Below are 18051 nucleotides of genomic sequence, written 5' to 3'. Positions count from 1 at the left end.
TCGTTCCCCAGAGGCTGAAACAGTAATAGGGATGGATGACCATTGCGTATCATACTACCACCATGAAGTCTGTGGTAGACAGAATACAACATTCCCTAAAGAGCTTAACAGCAATAAAGAGCTCTGTAAAAAAGCCTTGCCCTTTCAGGGGAATTACAGTATTCATTCCTTTTTGATGTACTGTGGTTCTCTTGTGCATCTAAAATCCCATGAAGCAAATTAGAAACATCCTATTCTACTAGCCACACAGAGGCCAGCAAAAAAAGGCTGTGAAAAATCTCATGTATTTTTGGACATCTCAGCCACTCCTGGGACGAGAGATCTCTGCTAACCATAAGCTTGCCTGAATGAGACACAACACACAGATGTCTATGGTTTTTTTGGCATATCATGGGCTGGGTATCCAGGAATAAAACTTCACCACTTTCTCTCCCTGCTGTGTTTCTCATCTACAGTGCATCCAACACAGCCCTTGTTTCAAAGTACTTCTGTCTTTGCAAGGCATTTCCTGCTACAGCCCAGAAACCTGTAGCAAGGCAGAGGTGCAGAAATGCCAGCCCTGAGTCCTACTACAAACACAGTCGAAACGCTTCAATTCTGTACCAGAAAAGGAGCTCCTGATTCTACTCATGGGGTTATCTACCAGTCTAGCTCACTCATGGGCTTTGAGTGAGTTCTGCCCTTCCATGCATCCATCTTTGTAACTGCAAAGGAGCAGCAGCATAGCTATTGCAAAGGCAATTTCTTCCTTCCTTGTCCCTTTGGGTTTTGCTGTCCCTCAGATGCGTACAGAGTCTCATTAGTCAGCCCAATCAGCACTAATAAGTACTGTTAGCAGATGTGGGCTGGACTTGCAGAAGGCTGAAGAAAGTGGAATTGGCCATGTGACAGTTGCTCTGGGGCAAAGGAAGATGAAGAAGATACTGCAGAGGAACCAGAGCCCCAGACAAGGTAATGACAGAAGAAAGGAAAAGGAATCAATGAGTTAAACAACAAGTGGAAGGGAGGGCTGGTGAGAATAAGGATGTGAAAGTTAATACAGGGGAAAGCAGCCACTGAACACAGGGACTTGATATTCAGCAAAGGATGACATAGGAAAACAAGTGAGGGCTCAGCTTGCTTTTCCTCTTCTAGGCATCATTAGTCCCAAAACAGGAGCCCTGGGGAGGATTCCAGTAGTTGGATTAGAGTTGGAAGACTCCCATTTTAGGAAGAAAAAGACTAAAAGCAGAGCACTTTATCCCCTTCCCAGGGTGAGGCCCAGGAAAGGGACAAGACTCATTTCTCCACAGTTGTCTAAGCTTTTGTGGTCCTGGAGTAGAAGACAAGAGCTCTGTGTGCTGGGAAAGAAGAAAACCTTCGTTCAAGCACCCTTGGGGGGGTGCAGGATGCTCAGGAGCTAGTAGCAGTGTCTATTGTGTAGGTTGAAGTAAGAATATTTGAGCACCATCTGACTCTCAGACAGCCATGAAGAGATGGTCAACGCTCCATGAACATGTAGATCTGCCAGTACAGGCTTTATTTTGTGAAAACATCCAAAAAACTCCTCTGACACAAACATATCTCCCCCAGATATATCACCTCTGCTCTTCTCGGTAGGAAGAGCCAAAGAGGACACACAAGTATAAGCACGAGCCCCAGAACAGGCTCCCTCTCTGGAGATATTCAAGACCCACCTGGTGTGATCCTGCTCTAGCAGGGATTGGACTAAATGATATTTCAAGGTTCCTTCCAGTTTGTAACCTTCTGTGAGGTTGCAATTTGGTATTCTTGGGAATGGTGAGAGGCCCTTCTCCCTTACAGAATACCCCTTGGCTTCCCTTTTGTCTGTCAGTGGACCCTAACATGATTTTCTTGGCATGCCCTTACAGCAATCAAACAAAATCCCCTCAAAAGCACAGCCAAAATTTTACTCAGGTAAGTTTTGGTTTCATCTTCTCCAAAAGAGACCTCTAAAGCAGGCCAAGAAGTACTTGGTTTTTTTCCTGCAGAGAGAGAAAATTGGAGACTGCTCCAGGTTAGTTAAACAGATTCCCCCATGAGACTTGCCCAGGGGAACTCCATATCAGAATAGGGCACAGCATGAAAGCCTTGGGTCAGAGCCCAGCCTTTGGCTCACCCTTCCTTTGATCCCTCCAGCCAGAGAAGGACCCCCATAAATTCATTCACGAAGCTCATTAGACAGAAGCCTAGAGCAAAGCCCAGCATCCAACCCCTTGATGTTTTGGGTAGTTGAGACTGCCCAAATCCTGGCTTTGCAGGGCAGGCCTCCCTTGATGGATGTTATTTAGAGTTGGAAATGCCGCCCTGCCAGCGCCGCTTGGAAAACACGTCAGTGCTGGAGACGCCGCTGCAGACGGGCTTCTCTGCACAGCTGCCCGCTCACAGAGCATGTGGTGGGAAACTGTTGATAGGTTCTTGACAGAAGTTATGGCTTGTTTATCTGCTAGCTTTACTTTGTGCCTCCTACCCAACCCGGAAACCCTTCCTCTTCTAACCCCTTGGCCTGCTATTATATACAGAGTAGTCTACATGATAATTTTGGTAACCATGTTTCATCTTATGACAAACACTGCATAAAGCAAACAGATTTGTATTGTCATAATTAAAGCAAACTAATGGATGGTTTATCTATACAATCCTTGCAGTTCTGCCACTGCTAATGCTTTACCTGGCTTGCACAGGTTTCAGCAAGCTGCTGCAGGGTGCATTAACCCTTGCAATATCAAACAGGCACAACAACTCTGCTGCCTCCCAAGGATGGATGGACTTGGGAGCTGGCAGGACTTCTTTCTAAGGGTACTGCGTGTCAAGCAGAGATGAGAAAACCTCACACACTCATCTCAGCATCAACCTTCAAACTGGAGCTGCTTCTCAGAAAAGTCTGCAGTTTTCCAAGCCATGGATATTTGCTCTGTCTTTGTCTAACAGATTAGTACACTCCACAATGTCAGACTTCTTTTCTCCCAGAGAAGGTATTTGTAGACAACACTCCATCCCTGCACTCCAAAATAAAAATTACTCTGCCTCTTGCTCTGAGGAATGTTTACAAAGTCAGAGCCTTTCTGGCATTTTTGGAGGGTTCTTGGCTAGGCTTCTTCAGATGTCTCATCTGCCTATTCTAGGTAGCACACCAGAGAAAGGTGAGGATGGGGGTCAGAAAGGTGTTCATCTGCCATCTGATTTAACATAGGTTAAACTCTTTCTTTACAGTGGGGCAAATGAGGAGTAATAAAGATGGACTGAGGGAGAGAGGTGACATGCAAGGACCATGGGAGCACGGTGCTTCTCTCCACACCACTCAGAGCTCAAGTTCTGCCAGCACCAATGTGTCTCCTTAACATTTTTGGCTTCCTTACAGTCCCTACAGTATCTGGTGATCACTGCTTAGCAAAGCCCAAATACTCTGCATTTGGCAGCCATTTGTGCAGCTCTTCCAACCCCATGAAAATTGGAGGAGAGGTATTTTCTGCACACTGTCCCTACACCTGCCATGTTTAATAGCAGCAGCAGCTGATGCCAGTACATGGGCACCACCAGATGAGAAGGGCAGACCAAAACCACAAGACAATGCCATGGGGAGTAGGAGTGGGGGTGTTCATCTCTTTAATGCAAGCTCAGATAAGGAGATCCCTTCATTTTCTCTCCAGTCACTTCAAGGACAACATTTCTTTCCCATACATGGCAAGGTGCAACTCATTTTTTTTCCCCACCATCAGCAAAATCTTTCACAGATGAAATATACTTGAATGGCTCTCCAGGAGGGCCTCTTTGCCCAGCTAATGGTGCATAAAATCACAGGAAACAGCCTGCCTGGGGTATTTCTAAGAACTGGAGAAAAGCTAAAGCTGCTGGGGCACAGGCATAAACATCCTACAGGCTCTTTTCAGACTTGATTCTCACCTAGGGAAGTGTCTCATCTCTTTCTTCTGCAGCAGGAACAGAGGACACTCAGCACCCAGCAGGACTGGCTTTACACCTGTTCTGAGCATTACACCAAAAGTTGTTCCCCTTTAGCTCTGGGCCACTCCATCTTTCCAGGCTTCCACAGCTCTCCCCAGCTGGAACATACACAATGTCTAAAATATGAACTACAATTACCATGTACAATTACATTTTCCTGACCCCTTCATCAGACCTGATCCCTCTCTCCAAAGAGCAGCCCTGCCAGTAGAAGTATGGGTGCCAGGAGTTGCTCACACGGTTGCTATTTGCTGTCTCGTTGCTGTAAGTCACTTGTGCACTCAGGACAAACCCCTTCTCTGCCCTGAGAACTGCCAGGCCAGCCCGCGCCTGGTCCCAGAGCAGCCTGCACTCAGTGTGCAGTGGAGTCTTTACCTATCTTTCACCTTCTGAAAATCCATATATCACAGTATCACAGTATCATTAGGATTGGAAGAGCCCTCACAGATCATCAAGTCCAACCCTTTACCACAGAGCTCAAGGCCAGACCATGGCACCAAGTGCCATGTCCAATCCTGCCTTGAACAGCTCCAGGGACGGCGACTCCACCACCTCCCTGGGCAGCCCATTCCAGTGTCCAATGACTCTCTCAGTGAAGAACTTTCTCCTCACCTCCAGCCTAAATCTCCCCTGGCGCAGCTTGAGGCTGTGTCCTCTCGTTCTGGTGCTGGCCACCTGAGAGAAGAGAGCAACCTCCTCCTGGCCACAACCACCCTTCAGGTAGCTGTAGACAGCAATAAGGTCTCCCCTGAGCCTCCTCTTCTCCAGGCTAACCAATCCCAGCTCCCTCAGCCTCTCCTCGTAGGGCTGTGCTCAAGGCCTCTCACCAGCCTCGTCGCCCTTCTCTGGACACGCTCAAGCATCTCAATGTCCCTCCTAAACTGGGGGGCCCAGAACTGAACACAGTACTCAAGGTGAGGTCTAACCAGTGCAGAGTACAGGGGCAGAATGACCTCCCTGCTGCTGCTGACCACACCATTCCTGATGCAGGCCAGGATGCCACTGGCTCTCTTGGCCACCTGGGGAAGGACACAGGGCAATGGCAGGCACACAGTGAAAGGGCCCAAGCTGGGCAGGCAGGTCAGGGCTAAGTGCTTGATTTTATTTTTGAACTTCACTCCCCATCCTCTCAGACTGTCCAGTTCCTCACGAGTTTTGTCCTGCCTTCATATTTGTGTTATAGTCACAGAATCACAGAATGGTAGGGGTTGGAAGGGACCTCTGAAGATCCTCAGGTCCAACTCACCCTTCCAGAGCAGGATCACCTAAATCAGATCACACAGGAACACAACCAAGTGGGTCTTGAAAGTCCTCTGAGACTGAGTCTCCACCACCTCTCTGCCCAGACTGTTCTAGTGCTCTGCCACCCTCAAAGCAAAGTCCCTTCTGATGTTTAGATGAGACCTCCTGTGTTCATGTTTATGCCCATTACCTCTTGTCCTGTCACTGAGGACCACTGAGAAGAGTCTGGCCCCATGTTCTTAACACCCATCCCTTAGGTATTTGTAAGCATTAATGAGATCCACCCTCAGCCTCCTCTTCTTCAAGCTAAACAGACCTGGCTCTGTGCAGTCCTTCCAGCACAGTGGGCCTGTGATGGATTCTCTCCAGTAGGTCTTTGTCCTCCAGGCAAGGCCTCGCCAGCACAGAGCACATTCTGCTTGATGGATCCCAGGATGCCGTTGGCCTTCCTGGCCGTGAGGGCAGACTGCCTGCTCATGGCTATCCTGTTCCCTACCAGGACTCACAGGTCCTTTTCCTCAGAACTGCTCTTCAGCAGGTCAGCACCCAACCTGTACTCATCCATGAGGCTGTTCTTCCCCAGATGCAGTGTCAGCGAGCTGGAATCCAACTCTTCCTGCACAGAGGTGGGTTCCCAAAGCTGCTCTGCACAAACAAGTTCGATGTCATGTTGCCTGTCATCAGCCCCATACAGAGCAACTGGCTGAGAATCCCCAGCCTTGGCTTCCTTCCCACAGCAGCATCTGGTGTGCAAGCAGCTGCAGTGGAATTGTCACAGGAGTTATCCCCCAGCATATCCTTCCCAGACTTTCTGGGGCAGCTCAGAGCAGCCCCACCTCAATTTTGCTATGTTTGAGTAACTCCTCAAGGCTACCTAAGACTCACTATTTGGTTCAGGTGGACGATATTCTTGCACTGCAGGGATTTTTTTCCCTTTTCCAGCATCTCTTCCCTTCCCATGGGAACAGGATGCCGGGCTGATGAGATGCTGTGTGGTATTCTTTGCTCAGATAAGCAGTACTGGTTACACACACTGTTTAGGAAAAGAGTTATAAACACATACAGAAAGGTTAAGGTTTGGTTTTGTTTCATTTTGTTTTCATTTTAATTAAGAACTCGTGGATAACAAAATTCCACCTTCTTGAAAACAATCACAAACTTCTTGAAAACCACCAGTAAACAGCAGACTTCAACCAAGTCAAAGAATCCTATTATTTTTCCCCCTGAAAACTCTTTTCTATTTTTGCAAATGGATATGAAATGGGAAGAGGGAGGTTTGCTGAAATTTCCCCCAGAGACTTCACTGACCCACCCTTACCTCTGCATTGCACTGATGCAAGGCAGGGAGGATCTGCTTGCACCTTGCTTTTCTACAGCTTTGTCGGATACGCTGCCGCAGAATGGTATCAGCAAAGCCTGTGCCAGTGGTTTGAGGTCTGCTGCTGCCAGCCAAGTAGTGACCAAATCAACCACTGCCCTCTACTGAACACAGCCCGAAATCCCCGTGGAGCTCCTAAGCGTTCCGAAAATCATAGCTGAAATCCTGCTCTGTTGGGAGGATGGGAAAACTCGAGCTCCTCCCTGTCTTAGACTGTGAATGTTTGCTTCAAGTCAGCTGCCAAAATCCTCTATTTTGTGGTTTCCAAATTGCATCTCTGCTATACAGTTACATCTCTGCAGTAGCTCGAAGCCTGCATTGCTATGCAAGATTGCTGTTTTGCACTAATCATTCTTCACCACAAAAGTTCCCAAACATTGAAGCATGCTATCCAGAGAAGCAGTTGATGTTTAAATACATGGAGATGTTTAAAATACATGTAGATGTAGCACTTAGGAAGATGGTTTAGTGGTGGACTTGGAGGTGCTGGGTTAACAGCTGGGCTGGATGATGGTAAAGGTCTTTTTCGACACCAACGATTCTCTGACGCCGTGATTTCTTGTGCCACTCAGAGCCTTTTCTACACCTATCCACAAATTTCTGAGAGCCAGTGTCCCCAGGGCAGCACCTGCTTCAGGCCCTCTGAATATGAAGCTTCCCACCCACACAGTGGCTGGAGATGGTTCCTGGTGCTGCTTTTATCTGAAGACAAGCAAAAAGCTATGTCAGAGCTCATGACAAGGTGATTTTGAGCAGCAGCTAGGGAGGGGATTGACGTTCCTCTGTGCCTGGGAGGGAAAGCAGCAGCAGACACAAGCTGGACCACTGCCCTTTGACATTCTCCTCAGCCCTTGTCAGTGCTGTGAGCTCAGATTGGATTTCTGATCACCTTACGCTGTGTGCCCGTGAGGTTGGTTGAGGAGAAAAGGGAGGGAGGGAAGGGGAGATAGGAGAGGAAATAGGAGAGAGGAGAGGGGAGAGGAGAGAAGAGAGAGAAGCAGGGATAGGAGGGAGTGGAAAGAAGGGGAGAGAGGGCAGATGCGTCGCCATCAGCCGTGACCGCCAAGAGCCGCCGCTAGATGGCACTCGGGGACAGGCCGAGGGCGGCCATGGCCTCCGGCCGGCCCGGGGCGGTAGCGCCAGCGGCGGCCCTGAGTCCGCTGCGGCAGAAGTGCTCAAACAGCAAGCAGCAGCCAGCCTTGGGACAGTGGATGATGCTGTACAGGGGCCGTTTCGCTAGCTAAGGAGGTGGGAGGGATGCTGTCCTGCTACAGACCCTGCTCATCTTTGGGTGCTGCCAGTGTCTTTGTAAGAAGCATTTCTCTGTTCTTGTCTTGGCAAACTGTTGCATAAATGACCCTGGGATAGCCCTCCAAGTCGTTCCTTCGTACTTGCTGTATCTCTGGTTAGGTCTAAATAACAACTGTGGGTACATGAGGGCACCACTGCGTCTTGAATCCGTTGCCAGTCTGTACTGAATGTCCTAGACGCACCTGGCTAGAGCTGCTGCAATGCTGGAAGCCAAAACCTCCAAGCTAGCTAATTAGTCTGGGTGCACTGCAGGATGCAGAGCTTGGAAATGCCCTGGGTCTGTCGCATCACAAACAGCATAGCTTCAGTACAGACCTGCACACTCGCCTGCTGCGTCAGACTAACATCTTCCTGTCCAAAACTGTTGTCATTTTCTCAGATTGCTAGCAAATCAGGGGGAGTGGAATAGCTATGACTTATCCCTTCCACTCTCAAACATTAAATGCTCCTGGTTAGGCAATGCCTGCATCAGGAATTTCCTTTGGATTACCAAGTCACTACGGAAGGAAAAGTTCCTGGTGGAAATAAGTCACCACACATCAATCCTGCAAACTACTTACTTTGGAGCGCAGAGCTCCAGATCAGACCAGTATCATGCAGTTTCCCCAGCTGCATGTCTGATAGAGCCCCCAAAAAGCCCTCTACAGAGTCTTGCTCAATCACCACCCTTCATGTGCATCCCAAGCAGATCACGGTCAATGAGAGATGACACACAGGACTTAGAAGGACTCCAAAAAAAAGGACTTAAAAGCCTCCATGTGCCATGGCAAAAAGGCAAGAGACAGCAAGTGTGTTGCCAAGGTCATAGGTCCATGTCAAATGATGTCACCTATCTGCATTACAGAGAGGGAAGGAGACCCAGCCCAGTTCCTCTCTGACGTTAGGTCTGGGATAAATTTTGGGTATGTAGATGAGATGGCCACTCAAAACACTTCTTTCTCCTAAAAGCAAAAGTGGAATGCTTGTTTCTGCCCCCAAGCTCATTTTCACTTGGGTCAGTCCAGTGTTAACAGAGAAGGGAGAGGAAAAGGCCCCAGAACAAATCAAATCCAAAGCCAAGTCTGTATCAAGGAAAAAATGTTTCCTTCCTCCTGGCAAAAACTCTGAAACATGGGAATATTTCAGTAGAGTCGAACTGGCATGTATCAGACTGAGAACAGCAATGATCATCCCTTTCCCATGTCTTTCTGAGGATATCAATGTCACCCTCATCCAAACACTTTGCACCTCACTTACAGGACAGCTCCCTTCCTGTGCAGTCCCTTCCTCAGCTTTATCTGTTCCATACTGAAAATGTTTTAATGTCTTTGGAAAGGTTTCCTAAAATGTCTCTCAAGCTTAGAATCATAGAATCAACCAGGTTGGAAGAGACCTCCAAGATCATCCAGTCCAATCTATCACCCAACCCTGTCCAATCAACTAGACCATGGCACTAAGGGCCTCATCCAGTCTTTTCTTGAACACCTCCAGGGATGGTACCTCCACCACCTCCCTGGGCAGCCCATTCCAATGCCAATCACTCTCTCTGGCAAGAACTTCCTCCTAACATCCAGCCTAGACCTCCCCCAACACAACTTGAGACTGTGTCCCCTTGTTCTGTTGCTGGTTGCTTGGGAGAGGAGACTGACCCTCACCTGGCTACAGCCTCCTTTCAGGTAGTTGTAGACAGCAATGAGGTCACCCCTGAGCCTCCTCTTCTCCAGGCTGCACACCCCCAGCTCCCTCAGCCTCTCCTCGCAGGGCTGTGTTCCAGGCCTCTCACCAGCTTCATTGCCCTTCTCTGGATAAGTTCCAGTATCTCAACATCTCTCTTGAATAGAGGACCTGTCAAGGTCCAGAGAAGCAGAGATTAACAGTATCTCTGTCCAGAGGAACAGGACCCCAGAACTGTACACCATACAATTAGAAGTCTTCTTCTTCCCAAGCCAAAGGTGTCCCATGTCCAACTGATTTTCATTTGATTGTCCATTAATACTATATTTTAACATATATACCTCTTTTGCCCCAGTATATTTAACAAACTATTAATTTTGCCCCAATCTGCTTTTTTTTTAATACAAAGATTATCTTTTAGGCTTGACTGACTAAACAATTCACTTCTTCTTCTCACCAAATACATTTCCCCTTTCTCTGGTCATTCAAAGGGAAGTCTGAATTTCCTGAGACTGTGCAACTCTCTGCAAACTGATTTGCAACATCCAGTGCTTAATTCCTTCTTCGTTTCACTTAGAGAAACTTCCATGGCTCAAAATGCAGCAGGGGAGCAAATATTTCTATTCTCTCCAGTCTGCTCCTGCCTGCAGATGGCTCTTTCCATGACATGCAGCCTGCTGCAAGGCCATGAGGCATCCATATGCCGGGAACATTTTTCGACGTTCCTTTCCTAATCCATTTGAACCCTAACAATTTGACAGGTCAGGCAGACCTAAGAGGTTTTGCTACCAGCTGGCAGAGCAGAAGTGAAGAGCTCTCATTCCCCTCTAAGTAAGACCCAAAGGACTATCAGGCCATCACAGCCTCCAGCCCTGTGAAATACACAATTCAGTGGGCTGCTCAGCGAGACAATCACCAGTAATCCTTGAGCCTTCCCTCTAATTCACACTCACATGGACAGGGCATGTAACCTGCCTGTGACTCATCCTGTTCTTGGCAAACAGCTACAGAGGAAGAACATCCAAAATGGCCCACGATGACTCTCTGCTGCTTCACTCCAAATAAAACAGGAGAAAGAGCAGCAGCTGCAGAGCCTTTTTCAAAACACAGAGACACAATGAAATGGTTACACAGCAAATCTCACAAGGCCAAAACAGAGCAAGGCTCTGACATAAGTGGTCTGTTTTACAACTCAACCTACTGAGGCAGGGAGTTTGCCTGGCTGGTGATGTGACCTGCTTCTGAGTGACAGGTCAATGCATGGCAGTCAGAAACAGTTGTGCATAGCAGTCAGGCAACTCCAGAAACTGCCCGCTTTTTCCTTTCCCCTTTTAGCAAAGCAGCATTGCATCACAGAGGTTGCTGCTACTGCAGAGGCAGAGGAGTCCCTGCCCTTGCAGATGAAATGTAGATTCCATGGGAGAAGTGTAGTTCAGTGTCTACCTCTGGCTAAATATCCCTATGGAGAAACGATACCACCTTGGCGCTGTTGTCCATCAGGCTCCTGGGGCCTCTTATCAACATTATCCTATCCCTGTAGATCTTACAGTTTTCTCAGGGTACTGACACATCTTGCTTAGATCACAGTAAGCTTCTGCATTGCCATGGTGAGAATTAAAGTAACTTTATTTCTGTGTAGCTTCATTCACTTTGACCTGATTTAATGAGCATACCCCTTTGGGCAGTCCAATTTAACTTGCAAAGATCACAGAATCACAGAATGGTGGAGGTTGGAAGGGATGCCTGGAGATCATCTAGTCCAACCCCACTGCCAAAGCATGATCACTTTGATCAGGTAGCAAAGGATTGCACCCCAAGAAATTCTGAATGTCTCCAGACCAAGAGACTCTCTGAGCAGCCTGTTCCAGTGCTCTGTCACTATCAAAGTAGAGTTTCTTTTTGTTCAGATGGAACTTCCTATGTCCACTTTGTGTCCATTCCTCCTTCTGCTTGCACTGGCCACTACTAGAAAAAGTCTGTCTCCAAGATGCCTCTGCAGAGGTAAGCTTCTCCATAACTGCTCTGTGCCACTTCTTTATAGCACAGGCTTCTACAGAGTTTGTTCTGGTTTTGGAAGGGGAAGCTCTGAAAACCTCAACAGGAGGGATTAACCTGGCTAGCATTTGTAGTGTACTGTCTGCATCCTAGCTGGAGATGATTTCAACACAAGCATTGACTGTATCCTCTCTCTCATGCATTTGTTAACAAAGCATTTGCCTAATCCTTTTCACAGTCATGTCCATCTAGTGAGCTGAGTCTAACCCTTTAGATCTCAGTTGATACCAAAGCCATAGCATGACAGAGCTGAGAGACGTGCAGAACAGAGCAAAACTAGCTACAGTCACACAGGAAAATGAGCTGAAACAAACTAGCAGGAGCAGAACGAATAAGGCAGAGGTGTTAGGTAGAACAGGGTGTCCCTCTGAATCTACAGTTATGTTGGCAAGTCTCTGGCCACGGTAGTTAAAAAGCGAAGGAGAGTGTGAACAGCTCAGATGTCAACAGCACAGGACATCATAGCTCGGGCTTCACTTGACCCTTAGACCATCAGTTGTACATACAGAAATGGCGATCACTCCCAAGTCAATCTCATCAGCAGAGGATGGCCCCAACCAAAGACAAGGAAGAAGAAAATGTACTGGTGGCTTTTGTAAAGAAACCCAGATGCATCCCAAATTATGTTGCCTGCTAATAGTACACCACAGCTTGACTGTATTGCATGTAGATCATCACTGATGAGAGCATAATGGGTGTCTTCAAAAGGATTGTCGAGCTTCTTAAGGAAGCCCATAGGAAGATAGAGTGAGCTACTGTATTTTTTAAGTGTAAATTGCACATCTGCTTGTGTGTACAGATCGAATTTCCCACGGACTGGGAACTTTGAATTCTCAGGAACATTCAAGCTGATCTGTATCTCAAAAAAAGCCTTTATTAAATCAAGAAAGTGCTTACACATTTCACAGAATCACACAGAATTGTCAGATTTGGAAGGGACCTCAAGGATCATCTAGTTCCAACCCCCCTGCCACGGGCAGGGACAATTTCCACTGCATCAGGCTGCCCACAGCTACATCCAGCCTGGCCTTGAAAACCTTCAGGGATGGGGCTACTTGAAGGAAGCCTTTGTGCACTCGAGACAGTAACTTCTGCAAAATCCCCCCAGCTGGGGCAATTTGCTTGGAGAGCTCTTTCTTCTGCTGTAGTACAGGCAGCCATTGTGTTTCAGATGACATTCTGGCTCTGGGAGAAGGTTCAAGTCTGCCCAAGGTTATAACCAATAAATGAAATTAGCAGTGGCTTCATCTCAGTTAACCTCAAATTGCCTGTCTACACAGACACACCTTGAAGCAATTGAACTCAAGCTTGCCTTTGGCATTAGATCAAGCACCATGAATCTGCACTTGAGTTTTAGCTCATATTGTATATAAAGTTTATTCAGACAACAGGAATATTTGAGCATTTACAGCCAGCTTCCCTTCCTTCTTCCTATTTCCACAGCAAATTGCTGAGGAGTTTTTTTTACAGCCTTTTGAAGTAAAAACAGTCAAAATATATAGGTAGGGTATCTGTAGACTACTAATGCTTTAGGAATAAAAACAAGAGCCTGCTACTTCACTGCAAACCTCATATTCAGTCTGCATTAAATCATGTTGTTTGCAAGCCCTTCTGCACACAGCACCTCACCCTATGTGTGCACAGAGGTTGTGTTCACATGTGACACGTGTCACTATAGGTGGGGAGTTACTTGCAAATTCTTCCCCTCACCTTTGCCACTCCCAGTATTATGAATGACAGAAGTCACTGGATCTAGTTTCAGCCACTGAATCCCATTGCTTTCCCCACTGGAAGAAAGAAGCAGTGGAAAAAATCAGTGGCATTCTTGAGAACTTGGGAGTTTGGCTCATAGCAAGTGGGTGCAGGGCAGGAGCTGGCAATGCAGTTTGTTTACACAGACTTTGCTCCTGATGTTGTCCCGTGTGGCACTATGATGTTGAGGACAGCCTGGTGACCCTAGTCATAGGTCTAGTTGGGAGGCCTAGAGTCTAGTTGGAAGCCTGTATCTAGTGGCCAGGGGTCAGTATTGGGTCTGATCTCGTTCAATATCTTCATCAACAACCTGAATGAAGGGACAGGGTGTACCCTCAGCAAATCTGCTGATGATACAAAACTGGGAGGAGTGGCTGACACACCACAAGGCTGTGCTGCCACTTGGCAAGACCTGAACAGGCTGAAGAGCTGAGGAGAGGTGAACTTCATGAAGTTCAACAAGGGCAAGTGTACAGTCCTGCACCCAGGAAAGAATAACTCCAGCTTAGCAGCTGACCTGCTGGAAAGCAGCTCTGCAGGGAAGGACCTGGGAGTGCAGTGGACAACAAGTTCACTGTGAGCCAGCAATGCACTTTTGCGGTCAAGAAGGCCAACTGTGTTCTGGGGTGTAAAGAAGAGAGTAGCCACCGGGGCAAGAAAAGGTTGTCCTCCTCTTTTGCTCTGTCCTGGCCAGGCAGCACCTGGAGTATCATGTCCAGTTCTGGACTCTCCAGTTCTAAGGAGACAGGCAACTACTGGACATAGTTCAGTGGAGGAACACAAAAATTATTAGGGAACAGGAATGTCTCTCTTACGAGGCTGTGAGAGATGAGGCTGTTCAGCCTGGAAAAGAGCAGACTAAAGGGGGATTTTTATCAATGCTGATCAATATCTAAAGGGTAGAGGTCAAGAGGACAGGGCAGACTTTTCGGTGGTGCCCAGTGATAGGACAAGGGGCAATGGATACAAATTACAACACAGGAGGTTTCACTTAAACACAAGGAAAAGCTTATTTACTTTGAAGGCGATGGAGCATTGCAACAGTCTGTCCAGAGAGCTTGTAGAGTCTCCTTCTGTAGAGACTTTCAAAACCCACATGGATGTGTTCCTGTCAACCTGATCTAGGTGAACCTGCTTTAGCAGGAAGGTTGGACTAGGTCTTTGCAGGTCCCTTCCAACTCCTACCATTCTGTGAACTGCTATGAGATCTCAAGCGCCAAAGTTTTCAAAGACCTTGAGTTTTATGCAGATCAACACAAGACAATTTCAGGTATTTTTTGGTACTTGAGTGAGTTGGGGTCTATGAGGAGCAGAGTATTTTATGAGCAGGTGCAAACCCTGCTCTAAACTGCACAGTTTGACCCAGCATCACGTCCATGGAGGCAGCTAAGACTAGCCAAAGCACAGAATAATTCTTGCTCTATACTGCAAAGGATGGAGGTCTCTCAAAGGTTACTAGGTCACTAGAGTTTGCTCCATGGAGTCTGCTCTCACTAAAGCAAAAAGAATTCTCTTCTAAATGCCTGTTTCCCATGCTTAGGAACATGAATTAAATCTTAGCTATTGTTGTCACTCTGGCTGTGAAGGAGCATCCCTTCTCCAGGGAAATGGGGAATGGAGTAAGAAACTGTCCAGCAGGTCATCCATTCTTGTCCTCATTACTTGACTATGATGAGGCCTTTTAATATTCCAGGGGCCATGTTATCATGAGCCATAAAGCATCTTGATCCAGCAGCACAAACACTGGCCTGACAGTGTTTCTGGCATTGGGTGCACTGGTGAAGGCAGATCATGCAAAGAATTATATTAATGGTTAACATCCAGGGGGGTTTGTGTAAATAGCAATGTCAACAACTCTTTATTCTTGCAAAATGTGGCTATGGGTGTATCATGGGCACACCTCTTCCACAGTGCCCTAAAGTTGGCAGCAACCCTTTGTGCAGACGTGCAGCTGTACACATGTAAGAAAGCACGCAGAGAAAATCAGAGAGCTTTAATGCAGACAGAGACAGGCATGTCCTGTGCCTTCCCATATCTCCAGGATGTTGCTCTACACAACACACTGTGCTTTGCCCCACAGAGCTCTGCAGAAGGACAGCCTTGCTATCACCATCATGCGTTACAAAACTTGAAGAAGTGACAAGGGTCCCTGTGATCTGGCTAGAGGACCTCTGACACAGGTCAAATGTGAAAGGTTGTTTACATGGAGATTAAGTTCTGCTATACTAGCCTTCATTCTCATCTTCTGGGGATAACACCCACTGTGCAAATTTGAGTAGTCCATAAATGTAATACAAACTGAACGATAGCTGGAGGAAGTGGCAGAAATCTGGCAGAGAGGAGAGCACAAACAGAACTGTTGCAGATGTCAGTTTAGACACCAGCCAGAAAAAAAAAAATCTTCTTTTGTCTTTCCCTTTACAAAACAACAGTCAGACCCACCTCAAGATCTTGTGATGACTCTGAAATATTTGTGGGTCTTGGCAAAAGTCACAGTGAGATGCCTGGGACTTGCTACCTGGTCCATGCATCTGGTAGTTGAACTGCATTGCTCAGGACAAAAGAAGAGGTTACAGGTTGGTTTTTTTTTTTCAAGATCACAAGTTCTGAAATCCCCAGTTGCCTTTATTGTTTCTGTTTCTCCAGCACTTTGGAAAAATCCTCCTCTGTGCTCTCATTTCCATCTGAAAGTCTTCACTCTGTAATCCAGGTGCTGCGATGTGAGTTAGCTCCTGTTGTGCAGTAACAATCTGTCCTGTTCAAATGGCAGGAGATGCCCTGCTTTTAAAACAGTCACTGCTATTCATACATTTGTTAATAACAGTAGTACTGCCTGCTGGTACCATCCCCCTTCAATCTGTCCTCTTTCCCACTGTCCTTCTAGACACACAAACACTTGCTTTTTTCCCATCTTCTGACAAATCCTGTTGCAGACAGTTGGTTACCCACATATATCATTGCAAGGTATATTTTCTGCTTTTGGTTTGCTTTCAGACCATCATGACCTGGAGTGATTTCTGCATCCGTCACTGCTGCTAAATTTCAGACCATGTTCCTCTGTTTTCTCTATGGATGAGAAACTGACACCCGCTGAGGGCCATTCCCTTAGCCTCCTGGACAGGCCCACAGCCAGTGGCAGTCCTTGATGTTTCAAATACAATTTCACAGCAGAGACAAAACAGGAGGGTGGAAGAAAAAGGCACACTCATAAACACTTCCAGAAGTTCCTTTCTCTAACATCTTCCCAGACAGTAGCCCTTGCAACCAGTCTAACAGTCAGGCAGAGGCATCTGGAAGACATCTGCATCTGCAAGCCTTTCAGAAGCCCTCTGCAACATCTCTATCTAGCTGAGCTCTCCCATTGCACCTTGGGCCATGAGGGACAGCACTAACGTGCTGTGTTGCCGAGCACCAGATCTTTTTTCCATCAGCCTGTTTATAAGGAAGGATGTCAGTATCAAGCAGTCCTCACTTTCTTGGTCAGGCTGCTCAGCACAGAGAAGATGTCATGTTTGTGCCATCAGTCATATAGGCCTCTCATTTTTCCTTTGCAGACCAACATGACCATATCATCTTTAATAATACCTGCAGGGCTTATAGGTTTGGTGCTACACCTCCTGGAAACTTTGGGTCAGACTCTGAGCTGGTATAAATGGGATACAACACCACCAAAGTTGCTTAAGCTGCTGAAAATCAGGAAAGATCTGGATCATGTGCCTCTGGTGCATCCCTGCCTGTGTTGTGACTTAATAAGCAAGATCTAAGAATAACATTAATTCTCCCAGCCTGAGTCCTGTGCAGAATATCAAAGTATTTCACCAGGAGTGCAATAGCATCACTTCCTCTGTCCTTCACAATCATAAACGTATCCTCACCTCCCTCACCGGGTGAAGTCACTTGTCCCCTAAATTGCACTGAAGTCAACAGAAGAGTCAGAGTCCTTGTTTTACCTGGTGTTCCACTTGAGAAGGAGTAATGGGAGAGCTTCTGTCATGGCACCTGCTTGTCCCTAGCAGACGAGCTGTCTCCAGGCCTTTCTGATTACATCTTTGCCGTTCTAATTCACATCCTGCACTTCTTAGCGATAAGGTCAATGGGAGCAAATACAATGGGAGCTGCTGAAAACTCTGTTGTTGCACATGCTCCCAACAACACTCTCTGTGCTGCAGAAACCAAAAATAACTTCCTGGTCTCCCAGAGCGGTGTGGAAAATATTTCCCTTAATTTTCTAGGTTATAGATAACTTCCCTTCTTTAGATTTGTGGTGGCTGTTTCTCCAGGAGAGCTGAGCACAAATATCCCTTGGGAGCATGTGCCATTTTCCTTTGTGCTCTGCAGGAGTGCTCTCACCCTGGAGATCTCCATGCCCTCCTGACAAGGGCAGAAAATGTCCCTTCCTCACTTCTCTTGCTCCTACTTTACACATCTTTAACTCAGTGTTTATCCTTTTCTTTCCCTTCCTAAAATACTCAACTATCTTACTACAGGACTCCCACACTTGGATGAGACTGTGAGCTCTCAGTGCATGCTCGCAGCAGACAGCAATAGCATTGTTTGTGTCCTCTGCCTCTTAATGTACACAACCCCTGAAAGTCCAGAGGCTCTTCCCTACTTGGTTATTGGGCAAGTGGAGAAAGTGCTCCAGGAGCTTCATTTCTTCCCTAAGGGCAACCACATCTGCAACTGCTAGACAGCAT

Source organism: Pogoniulus pusillus, chromosome 14 (genome assembly GCF_015220805.1).
Source record: "Pogoniulus pusillus isolate bPogPus1 chromosome 14, bPogPus1.pri, whole genome shotgun sequence".
NCBI classification, from domain to species: domain Eukaryota; kingdom Metazoa; phylum Chordata; class Aves; order Piciformes; family Lybiidae; genus Pogoniulus; species Pogoniulus pusillus.
This window is presented reverse-complemented; position numbering follows the sequence as displayed.